The sequence below is a fragment of the Nycticebus coucang genome, chromosome 6 (assembly GCF_027406575.1).
Source record: "Nycticebus coucang isolate mNycCou1 chromosome 6, mNycCou1.pri, whole genome shotgun sequence".
Lineage (NCBI taxonomy): Eukaryota > Metazoa > Chordata > Mammalia > Primates > Lorisidae > Nycticebus > Nycticebus coucang.
The window spans coordinates 117,305,414-117,318,807 of record NC_069785.1 but is presented as its reverse complement, the minus strand read 5'-3'; the positions used below and the strand labels follow the sequence as shown (position 1 = coordinate 117,318,807).

Here is a 13,394-nt window from a genome sequence, read left to right as displayed (position 1 = left end):
TTTATCTTCCTCTCTGAGAGTTTGAGAGCATTCGAAAGCTTTGTCTTCAATGTCAGAAATCCTTTCTTCTGCTTGCTCCATTCTGTTACTGAGGGATTCTACTGTATTTCCCAGATCTTTGAGGGCTGCAACTTCTTGTCTCGATGTGTCAAAATCTTTGGTCATTTGGTCTTTGAATTCGTTGAATTCTTGAGACATCTTTTGGATTACTGCTTGAAATTCTAATTGGATTTTATTTGCTATTCAGATTCTGAATTCAATTTCTGACATCTCAGCCATTTGTTTATGCACGGGATCTTGTGCTGTGTCTGCCTTGTTGTTCCTTGGGAGAGTTGATATACTCTGATTATTCATATTTCCAGAGTTTTTCCATTGATTCCAACCCATTATTGTTTTTCACCATTGCCTCTGGCCATCTTCAGAATTGGGGAGGGGTTTCTCCAAGATTAGACCCTGGCGGGATCACTCTATTGTTGCTAGATCTTTGTAGGGAGTGACCCTGTGTAGCTTCTTTAGGAGCCCCATCCAGGGAGTTCTGGCTGTGGGAGCAGCTCTGGAGTGTGGCACACCCAGATCCAGCAACAGGGAGGGAGGTGGTGCTCAAGGCTCTGGGACTGCCTGGAGCCCAGTGACTTTGGCATAGAGAGTCCAAGGCTGCAGCCATCTCTGGCCAGGATGAGGGCTCCGCACAGAGGTATGGAGGGCTCTCGAAGGAGGGAGTGGGTTGTGGGGCTACCAGAGTCCCTGGCCAGATGCACGGCTGGTGCAGCGGCAGGGAGGGCACAGGAGGGAGGACACGGGTTGTGCGGCTCCCAAAGTAGTGAGAGTATTCTTGGAAGATATGATCATGCATCTTTACTGCCAGTTTGGAATAGTCTTCACTGGCCTAATCTCACAATAGTGTCTTCTCATGGGCTCTCCATTGCTGTGCTAAACCCCATTTGCCCACAAGCATTGAATTTTGTATATGTGATGAGGCAGATTGTGTTTTCCAAGGGTGGCTGCAGCAATGTCTTCCATCCTACTGGCTTTCCTACAATGTGACCTTGTCACATTCCCATCAAGACTGCCCTGAATCTGGGCAGGCCTGTGGCTGCTTTGATCAATAGAGATGAGACATAAACAATGTCTCAGAAGACAAAAAGAACAAGACAAGAGGAAAAAATGACCCTCGATATATAATGGCAGAAAGTTTGGCAATATTGTTTTCTTATAATATTTCTTGAAATGTAACTTTTTCTTTTGCAATCATATGGAAAATAAAAATGAGCCCGGGGAGCTGACAAATTTGGCTAAGAAAATTTCTAAGCAAAATATCAAGGGCCAACTGAATTATTTTAGCCATGGATGATAAGGCACATATAGATGAGCTATTCTGTTCTAATAAAAAATTTAGAATAAAAAACAAAAGCATTCTCTCATAGAAGAAAATTCTCAACACAGAAATAAATTCAAGGGGAAGATCAAATCTAGGATGCTAAAATATCAAAACATCTCAGAGTGATTAGGAAGCCAAGAGTGTGACTGTAAAACTATTTATTGGTGCCTTGAAAAGATCTAAGCTTATGTTGCATGGACTTTTTCAAATACATGAAAGTCCTTCTTAGTATCTTAAGAGCAGTCCCTGCAGACCTTCAGTGTTAACAACAGGGTTTCAGAGATTCTTAAGGGATTGTCTTCTAGAAACCTCAAGGTAAAGAAGGGCTAATTTCAAAGAGATATATGAATGTGGGCTTTAACTAATAAAAGGTGTTTTGAGTTAATATACAGGAAGCCCACAAAATTTTTAACGGAATTAAAAATTCCGTTAACGGCAGTTTAGAGAGAAAACAACAGAGAAAGTTAGAAGTTCAAACAGAGAATTTTGAGTCCTTAAGCTTTTATGGGCAGAAAACAGGCTAAGAAGACTCCTTAGCTGCAAACATAGAAATGATTTTATGGAAAAAGAATGATGCAGTGCTTGGGACTAGAAGTCCAGAAGGTATAGCCAAGAATCATGGGCGACAACTCCAGGGGTTGGGCTGAGCCCTAAATAAGGAACTGACAACATGCGCTTGGCTGGTTTTTGTGAATTGCTATGCATCATTGACTGCTGTGTGCCTTTCATTTTTCCTCCTTTTAAAAAAGGAATGTTATCATGATTATCATATTCTTGTCTCACATGGGTGTGTGCATGAGCAAGAAAAAATAACTTGTCTCTTTAGTTTACTTAACTTTAGAGCACGAACTATGCCTTAATGTATACATCACGTATGCTAGACAAGTTGCATCAGAGAATCACTATCGTCATCTGGATTTAATTTAGTTTATAAGACCTTGGAGTTTGAACTGATATTGCAGTAGGATGACACTTCATAGTTCTTAGGGGTGTGGGAGTAACCAAGTTGTGCATGTGAAGATGGAAGTGAACTTTTTGTGTCTAGATGCAGACTGTAGCAGATTGTATTTTTCAAAGACTATAATATTATCTTACATTTTACATGTACTTCTACATGTAACTTTGCTAATATTCTATCATGAATTGAGCCTAAGTCTCCTCCATTGGATCCAGGTGGGCTTGTGACTGCTTTAGGCGTCAAAAAGAGTACCAAAAAAAAACAAAAAACAACAAAAAGACAGGACAAGGAGAAAAAACAAATACCAAGATGATGTATTTTAAAGCTAAGTATATGGTCACATTAAATGTAAGTGGTCTAAACTAAGAGTCAACAAATCAAGACTCATGAGCCAAATCTGGCCTGCAGCCTAGTTTTGTATGACCCTTGTCATAAGAAGGGTCTTTACACTTTTAACAAGTCCGTTAGAAGGAGGAAGGAGATGCAAAGAAGAAGAGAGGAAGAGGAAGAGGAGGAGAAGAAGAAAGAAGGAGAAGGCAAAGATTATTGTGTTGGTCTATAAAGCCTAAAATATTTACCATATGGCCCTCTACAGAATGATTTTGCCAACTTTAGCCTAAACCAGCGGTTCTCAACCTGTGGGTCGTGACCCCTTTGTAACAATGAAAATACATCCTGCATATCAGATATTTACATTACAATTCATAACAGTAGCAAAATTACAGTTCTGAAGAAGCAATGAAAATAATTTTATGGTTGGGGGTATCACCACAACATGAGGAACTGTATTAAAGGGTTGCAGCATTTGGGCGCATGAGGAAGGTTGAGAACCACTGGCCTAAACACTCCAAGTAAAAACTCTGCAAGACCCAACTACATGCTGCCTTCCAGAAACACACCTTAAATATAAACACAAGAAAGTAAAAGGATGGAAAAATATACTAATACTACTAATAAGCACTAATGCCATTAATGTTTACACAATCAAATGAAGGTTGTGGTTATGTTAGCAAAACAATACCACCAAAGATAAAGAAGGTCATTATTTAATTGTAAAAGGTCATTAGGAGGACATAATAATCCTAAATTCTTATGCATCTAATGATATGTTTTTAAAATAGATGAAGCAAAAAATAATAAAACTGTAAGGACTAAATACACTAATCAACAATTATAATCAGAGATTTTAATATCCATCTCTCAATAATGAATAAGATAAACAAATATATATATTTTCTAACTATACACAGAACATACATTCCATTCTATAAAAACAATACATATTCTCTTCAAGTAAATATAGAACATTTATTGAAACAGACCATCACCTGGGCCATTAAACAAGTCTCAATAAATTTAAAATTTAAAAGAATTCAAAGCTCTTGGACTACAATGCAATTAAATTCAAAATCAATAACAGAAAGCTCTCTGAAAAATTTCTAAATATTTGGAAGCTAAATGGCATACTAACACCAAGGAAAAAATTAAAAGTATTTTGAACTGAATAGAAAAGAAAAACACAACATATCAAAATATATGGGCTTCAGATACAGGAGTACTTGAGTAAAAATTATACCATTAAGTGCCTATATTGTAAAGGAAGAAAAGGCTCAAAGTAACTGCCCCAGCTTCCATCTTTAAAAAACTAGAAAAAGAAGATCAAATTAAACTCATGTTAAGCAGAAGAAAGAGAATGAAAAATATCAAAGTGGAAATCAATCAATTAGAAATTAGAGAAATGAATAGAGAAAAATCAATGAAACCCCTACCCAGGAAGATCAGGGAAAAAAAGAGAGAAGAACCAGATTAGCAATATCAGAAATGAAAGAAATGGCATCATAGACTTTATAGTTGTTAAAAAGATATTAAGAACAACTTTATGCCAATAAATTTAACAACTTACAAGAAATGGACAAATTTTCTAAAAATTACCAAAATAATTCAATAAGAACTAGCCTGAAAAGCCAACACTTATTAAACAAAATAAATTTTCAGTTAAAATGCTTTTAATAAAGAAAATTTCAGACTGAGATGGCTTCACCTATAAATTATACAAAACTCAGAAAATGGTAGAGTAGGGAATACTAATTTCCACTCACTCTAGGATTTCAGCAATACCTTGATACCAAAATCAGATAGACATTACAAGAAAACTATAAACCAATTTTATATAAAAATTATAAACGAAATTTCAGCAAACTGAATTTAACAACATATTAAAAAGATAATACAGGCCGGGCATGGTGTCTCACACCTGTAATTCTAGCACTCTGGGAGGCTGAGGTGGGTGGATTGCCTGAGCTCATGAGTTCAAGAACAGCCTGAGCAAGAGCAAGGCCCCATCTCTGTGCATTTAGGTGGGTTTAAGGAGTTAGTTGTTTTAAAATGAGCTTATTAATACTTTTGTGTTTTCAGGGTTATGGAGGCTTTTTTCTCAATTTTAAGACTTAATATACAAACAGTACTGTGATACTAGCCAAATTAGCAACATCAGAAATGAGAGAAATGGCATCATAGACTTTATGGTTGTTAAAAAGCTATTAAGTATACTAGTATCACAGTCCTGTCTACTTATTCACTTTCTATGCCTGTTTGGTAAAATAATAGCTCTCTTAACCGTATCAGATTAGAATCTAGGGTATATCATATTGACTTAGCTGTATCATTTAAGGTATTACTTTAAATCTTTAAAGGAAACACATACTCAGAAGGTGCTTTTCTTAGTCACATACGTGAATTAAAAAATTGAAAAAGGTAGATTAGAAGCAAAAAAGTGCAGTGTTTGCCTACAATCCCATTGCTAGGGATCTACCCAGATGAACAAAAATCATTTTACCACAAAGACATTTGCACTAAACTGTTTATTGCAGCTCAATTCATAATTGCCAAGTCATGGAAGCAACCTAAATGCCAATCACTCCTGAATGGATTAACAAACTGTGGTATGTGTATATCATGGAATACCATTCAGTCATTAAAAACGATGGAGACTTTACATCTTTTATACTTACCTGGAAGGAGTTAAAATACATTCTTCTTATTACAGTATTGCAAGAATGGAAAAATAAATGTCCAATGTACTCCATACTAATATGAAATCAATATATAAATAATTACATGTTCCTAAGAACAATAAAACACTCTTATAGTCCAGTTCGGGGATAGAGGGAAGTGGGAGGGGGGCGAATGTTTGGCAGAAGCGGGGAGGATGTGAGGTGGGATCTCACCTAATGTGCACACTGTGAGGGTGGATAACACGCCCCCTGGGTGACGGGCTCTTCTACAAATGGAACTTTACCCTGGAAGTGAGAACAATGTAACCTAAATATTGTACCCTCATATTTATTTGAATAAAATTAAAGAAAAAATAAATGTAAAACCACAACACATCTAGAAGAGAACACAGGTAAAAGTCTTTGTAATCTTGATTTAGGTCAAGATTGCTTAGATATGATATCAAAAGCATGATCCAAAACAGAAGAAATTGAGAAATTGGACTTCATTAACATTTGAAAATGTCTCTTCAAAAGACACTATGTGAGTTGCAAAATCTCATACAATGCTCATCTCCAGAGCTAAGCCCAGCAGCTCAAGTGGGATGTTTTAGTTTTACATTAGTTATTGTCATTCTCAAGTAATGTGTTTATAAAAACAAAGTGTATGCATTCTAATTTATATCGGCTTCATAACAGAGTGAAATAGTGCAAGAAGATGAACAAAAACTAAACATAATTAATGGCCTATTGTAGCTCCATAGCATCCAGTATTTAGGATTCCCAGTTTCAAAGATGTAGTCAATTGAGTTGCTTTTACCCAGTTGTTGGTTTTACTCTGTGGTTATTTTTTTAATTGATGCCTTATTAAAATTAACCGCTTTCTTATTCTTTTGGCAAGATACAAATTAATATAGTGTGGAATAAATTCCTCAGTGGTCCACAATCTGTGGACTGAGCAGTTCGGTTCCTAGTCTTTTTCAGACTATCTTAAAGAGTTCATAATCTAAAATGCATTGACCCTGTACTGTCTTTTTGTCAAATTCCTTTCCAAGTTAAGAACTCATTGGAGATAGAAAGTTTTTTCTTCATCCTTTCATTAACTCTTGTTAGGATCACACCACAGGCATTGAATAAATGTTACATGAACCAACAATTTTCTATCTTATCAATAGTCAAAGTATCAACCAAAAGAGAGCTACATGTAATCCTGAAATGGATAATTGGGAAGAGGACCATGTCTTTGAAGCAGTGACACAGGGGACCCGGTAAAAGTTAAACATCATTCTGGTTTTATTGTTTTTAAAGGATGAAAAAGACTTGGAGAGAATGGCCTGGTTTTACAGAGTCCTGGACTCTTCTTTCTCCATATAAAGTGTAGACTACGAAAGAGAAAGGAAAATATGTTTACTTAAGGTTTTTAATTAAGAACCTGGTTACTAACTTTCCATGTTACCCAGAGAGGGTCCACACAGTGTTGTTCTGGATTCCCATCATAACTTAAAGGGAAGCTTTTGCAATGTCTGGAGCACTTGGTGTTCTGCAAATGAAGGGGAATAATGTTCTCAAATTCCTTGCAGCAGGAACCCACTTAGGGGGCCCCAACCTTGACTTCCAGATGGAACATTACATCTACAAAATGACTAGTGATGGCATCTCCATCCTAAATCTGAAGAGGACCTGGGAGAAGCTTCTGTTGGTCGCTTGTGCCATTGTTGCCATTGAAAACGCTGCTGATGTCAGTGTCAGATGCTCTAGGAATACTGGCCAGCGAGCAGTGCTGCAGTTTGCTGCTGCCACTGGAGCCACTTCTATTGCTGGATGCATCACTCCTGGAACCTTCACTAGCAAGATCCAGGCAGCCTTCTAGGAGCCACGTCCTCTGGGTTACTGAGCCCATAGCTGACCACCAGTCTCTCACAGAGGCGTCTTATGTTAGCTGCCTACATTGCTCTGTGTCACATAGATTGTCCTCTGCTTACTTGGACATCGCCATCCCATGCAACAACAAGGGAGCTCACTCAGTAGGTCTGATGTGGTGAATGCTGGCCCGGGAAGTTCTCTGCATGCTTGGCACCATCTCTTGTGATGGTGGGAGCCTGATCTCTACTTCTTCAGAGATCCTGAAGAGACTGTAAAGGAAGAGCAGGTTGCTGCTGCGAAAGCTGTGACCAAGGAGGAATTTCTGGGTGAATGGACTGCTCCAGCTCCTGAGTTTATTGCTGCTCTACCCAGGTTGCAGACTGGTCAGAAGGCTGCAGGTGCCCTCTGTGCCTGTTCAGCAGTTCCCCACTGAAGCACCCAGCCTGCCGTGGAAGCCTGGTCTGCAGCTCCCACTGCTCAGGCCGCTGAAAGGATAGGAACAACCACTGAGTGGTCTTGGCCATTCTTCCACAAGCTCCTAAACAAGATGGAAATAAGATTGATGGAAAATAAACATCAGTTAAAAAAATAAAAGAACCTGGTTAGTACATGATGTCAGTGTTCTTCCAGATGATGGTTTAAGATAATTAAAATAATGGACTTATAATAGAGAAAAATGGAGCCCCAAGGACGGAGAAAATTCATTCAATAAGAGATCTGCTAAGTTAAACAGCTGAAAATAGACCAATTCTATAAACAAACAAACAAACATGCAAACAAATATTTTCAGTGATCCTGTATTGATTTGAAAAGAGAAATAACAATGGAGAAATTTACCAATAGATCGTACGGGAAATAAAAAAAAAAGAAGAAATACTTAAGATAGAAGATAGCATCATTTAGTTAAATGAATCTAATAATGTAATGAAATATAATATGATAGGACTTATTTTGGCTATAAAAAGGTATAGACGAGTGTTATCTTATAATGGAACTGTAATGTTAGTCACATACCTGATGTAGCATTATATAGTAAAGAATTTGGCCTTACCCAAAGCAAGGTTTACCTTTTGTCTTTTCTTCTAGGAGGTAATCTGTGTCGTACCTGAGAGGAGTGTCTTTGTTTAGAGTGCAAGCTTTCAATAACAGGACTTATTTTTAAAGGAACAAATTAGAACAAGGTGGAGCCAGCTACATCACATAGTCTTAGAATGGGGCTGGCCATGCCAGAAAGACCAACTTAGGGTGGGAGCTTTGGATCACATAGTATTGGTCAGCCTAGAAGCTAAGTTCAACCCTGTGGGAAATTAATCAATGATGCCTATGCAATGAAGCCCCATTAAAAACTCTGGACACTGAAGTTTGGGTGAGCTCTCATTGTGAGTACACCATGTACATTGTCATACATTGATATCAAGAAAGTACCATGTCCTGAGGACAATGCAAGTTTCCCATCCATCCTATGAGTCTCTTCCCTTGGCTGATTTTAATTGTAAATTTCCCTGTAATAAACCATGATTTTATTTTATTTTATTATTATTATTTTTTTTTACAGAATGGCCAAGTAGGGTTTATTCAAGGAATGCATAGCTGATCTCACATTGGGAAATTAATATAGTTATTTGCCAAACTGAGGCATTAATGAAAAAAAGTATATACTCACAATAGATGCAGAAAATTCATTTCACAAAATTCTATGCACAATCTTGTTAAAAAACTATCAGCAAATTATGACCAGATGGAATTTTTTAACCTAACAGAAAGTACCTATAAAATACCCACAACTAACATCATACTTTGTATTGAAAGAGTAAACACTTACTTCTCTAAGATCAAAAATAATGCAAGGATATCCTCCTTCACTATTTCTATATAATATTATCCGAGAAGCCCTAGCTAGGTCAACAAGACAAGAAAAACAAACTGGAAAGAAAAAAATAAAATTATCTCTGTTTGTGTGTGAGATAATTGTGTACATAGGAAATAATACAGAATCCGAATAAACTAATATGAATAATAAATGAATTTAACATTCACAATATATAGGCTATATATAAAAGTCATTTCTATATATTTTTTTATTGTTAAATCATAGCTGTGTACATTAGTGCAATCGCCTGTACCCATTCTAAGATGCACCATAGATGCGGCCCCATCCGTTGCCCTCCCTCCACCAAAACCTCCCCCCTCCCTTCCCCTTCCTTGGCCCTTGCCCCATAGTCTTGTGCTGTAGTTGGGTTATAGTCTTCATGTGAAAGCTATAATTTAGCTTCATAGTAGGGCTGAGTACATTGGATACTTTTTCTTCCATTCCTGAGATACTTTGCTAAGAAGAATATGTTCCAGCTCCATCCATGTAAACATGAAAGAGGTAAAGTCTCCATCTTTCTTTAAGGCTGCATAGTATTCCATGGTATACATGTACCACAATTTGCTAGTCCATTCGTGGGTCGATGGGCACTTGGGCTTCTTCCATGACTTAGCAATTATGAATTGGGCTGCAATAAACATTCTGGTACAGATGTCTTTGTTATATTGTGACTTTTGGTCTTCTGGGTATAAACCTAGTAAAGGAATTATAGGATCGAATGGCATGATTTTAAACATAATAGCTTTCAGTGAGTTCTATAAGTCCTTTAACCAAATTATCAAAACCAAGAGTATTATTTGAAACTCTACGAATTTTCAATTGGTGCACAAAGTGAGGGTGATTTTCCCCTCTAACTTTGTATTTGGATTCTGAATCCTCGTGGGTGGTGAGAAGTCTTAAGCAACTTGGCAGTTTGGAGGATTATTTCTTCTCTCTCACAGTTTGGTTAACCCCAAGTACACATTAATAAAGTGAAAAGAAATAAGCGAATTAATATTACTAATAGATTTTATTTAATTCAATATACTTAAAATATCATTTTAACAGGTAACAAAATACAAGTTATTAATCAGCTAGTTTTTTAAAAAGACACTAATAAGAGAATGAAAAGATGAGTCACAGACTAGGAGACAATATATGCAGAACATATATCTAGTAAAGGGCTCAAATCCAGAAAATATAATGATCTCAAATTAAGTAAGAAACTTAAAAAAAGTTTTTTTTGCCAGAGGTGGTGGGTTCAAACCCAGCCCCAGCCAAAAACTGCAAAAAAAAAAAAAAAAGTCTTTTTAATGGGCAAAAGCATTGAATTCACACTTCATTAAAGAAGACACACAGGTGTCAAAAATATACATGAAAAGATGCTTGATGTCATTAGACTTTAGAGAAGAACAAATTAAAACCACAGAAACATGCCCTACGTGCATATTAGAATGACTAAAGTAAAAGGTCAGATCATGCCAAGAGCTGTTGAGGATGTGGAGGTGCAGAAACTGCAATCAATGCCAGTGCAAATATAAAATGGTGATTAAAAATTAAAAATTAAATATATGTCTACTGTAATGTGACCCAGCCATTCAGTTTTTAGAAATTTACCCAATTTAAATGAAAGCATACACCTATACAAAGGCATACAAATGAAGATTTATAGTAGTTTTATTTGTGATAGCTTGGAACTGGAAACAACCCAAACAACAACATATGACCTATCAACAAGCTATTGTATATGTAGGTCACTATGAAAGTTTTGAGACTGACTATGTTATGATCCATTATGTCCCTTCCAAGAAACATAGCTGACAGCATTGTTTTTGACTCACCTGTGCAAGTTTCAACTTGCTTGGCTTATCATTATTGCTGGGAGGGCTTCTGCTTCTTGATTTTTGTGTACCTCAAAACTCTGGCAATGACCCATTTATCTGCACATTGGAATATTACTCACTAATTATAAGGAATGAAAACAACACATATAAAGGGATGGATAGATTTCAAAATAATTATCCTGAGTAATTGAGCCAGATTTAAAAGAAGAAAAAGGAGTACAAAAGGGCATAGAGGTGATTATTTGGGAAGGGTATGATGAATATGTAATGATTTTGATTTGTGTCTATGGCTTCATCAGAATATACCTATGTCAAAACATATCAAATTGTATACTTTAAACATGTAAAATGTATTACTCAAGGTCTGACAATTAAGTTTGCAAATCTATGTCTGAATATCACTAGAGTGACCTTCAAAGTATTCCCCTCAGGAACCTATGCTCCCACACCAGCCCCTACTCTACCCTTCAAAGCAGTTTTAGAAATCTTTTTCTGGAATGGACATCAGAACTGTTGTCGCATTATCCTTGCTGTCCTGAATGTCATCAAAATGTCTTCCTTTCAATATTTCCTTTATCTTCAGGTAAAGAAAAAATCAGTGGGGGCCAGATCAGGTGAGTAGGGATTCAACTGTTCTAATACAGTTATTTGTTTACTGGCTAAAAATTCCCTCACAGACAGTGCCGTGTGAGCTGGTGCATTGTCGTGATGCAAGAGCCCAATTTTTCACATACCTTTCTCATGCAAGATTTTCAGTTAAGATTTTCCTAACATTTCTCTATTAATGTTCATCTACTATGCTTCTCACAGTCAGCCAATGATTTTGATGCATAATCTGACCAATTTTTGCAATGTTTTTGTCAGTTCTGCTCATGGCGGCAAGTTCACAAACTTAGTTGTCAGACCTCTCTATATTCATCATATCTCAATAAAGATACTTTAAAAATTAAAATATAAAAGGAACACACAAAAAGCATATAGTAATAGACTTTATTTAATTCAATATACCTAAAATATCATTTCAACAGGTAACAAAATGTAAGTTATTAATCAGCTAGTTTTTTAAAAACTATTAAGAGATAAATTAAAATATAAAGGAATATACAAAAAATACACAGAATGGTAATGTCTGTACCATTCTGTTGCTCTTGAAAGAAAACAGAAACCTGCAAAGGTGGCTGGTGGAACACATGACTCTTCCTGTCAGGTGCAAGAGGTTAACAGAAAACCTTGGTATTGGTCTGTGAGGATCCTGCTAGGAGCAGAAAGGATATTGGACACGGCAGGCATGTGGAGTTCATTTATGTTCTCTCTCTTCTCCTTGAATTTGATTTAAATGGGGTTTAAAGAGTCTCTTGGGGACAAACACTGTGACTCATAGTAGGTGGGAGACCATCAAAGATCCCCAATACACAGGGGGCTCCTGCAGAAGTGAAATGCAATGAAGCATGATGGGGCCCTTGAGAGAGGAGGCTGTCACTGCGGAGCAGAAATAGCTTCAGGACTGAAGGAAGGAGGGGAATCAGTGGCTCCAGATGCAACACGCAGCTGTTGCAGGAAGCCGGCCCAGCCCAGCCGTCTTGGTGCCGTGTGTGCCCTCGAGGAGAAAAGGGGCAGTGTACACAAACTGAAAGGACTGATTCACAGAACTTGGTCACACTTTGGGATCTGAGCCACCCAGCTGGGACATGCTGTTGGTCTGAATGGCAGCACCCTTCCCATCGAGTGAAACAGTTCACCTCCTCACAGACTGCAGTGTCCCCGTGGCACTGTGAGCACTGTGCCCTGGGCACCCTCTGCCGTCTGGTATCTCCCACAGGGCATCTCAGGGTGCAGCACAGAGGAGTCCCCCCCGGCGTGGTGAGATGGACAGCAATGGCTGTGCCATAGCAATGAACAAGCCCAAAGAAGACAAGGCAGCTGAGCCGAGGAGCTCTGACAAGGGGGTCTAAGCAATGACCTTGTGCTCACCCCTGCCTCCTCCCACCAAAGCCCTCCCTGGAGAAAAACATACAGAGAAGTAACATTCCCCTCTTTCTTCCACAAATCTTCATTGTTGAGGTAACCAGAGGTGATCTGCTCTGAGGTGGCAGTGACAGCCTTGCAGCTCTGTGGCATTAAAGACCTGGGAATCTGCAAGAACTCATGGTGTGGACACCCAGGCCAGGCACTGCTCGCCAGGAGCTTGGGAGTCCTGGCCAGGTTGGCAGTTCAGCAAGGAAGGATGCATATGTCCTGATGCATTTATGGCAAACTCAGCAGAATTCTTGAAACACCTAGAGGCAGGAAATTACAAATCTATTCATACGCTTTCAACACGAATATATGGCAACTATCAAAGTTTAAGGTTTAGTGTTAATATGATGCATTTCCACTTATCAACTGGGAAATAACTGAACATGACCTAATATCTAGTATCTCAAAGAACAGAAGTGTATTTTCTTCCCACTGGAGAAAAGGGAAAATAGAAAGAGACAACAACAAAATCCCCCTCTCCACAGTGGTTCAT

At 37.8% G+C, this 13,394-nt stretch overlaps 1 pseudogene; it reads left to right on the top strand.

The window, feature by feature from the left end:
* Nucleotides 1–6,848: 6,848 nt before the first annotated feature.
* Nucleotides 6,849–12,837, top strand: LOC128588847 (40S ribosomal protein SA-like; annotated as a pseudogene).
* The last annotated feature ends 557 nt before the right edge of the window (nucleotides 12,838–13,394 follow it).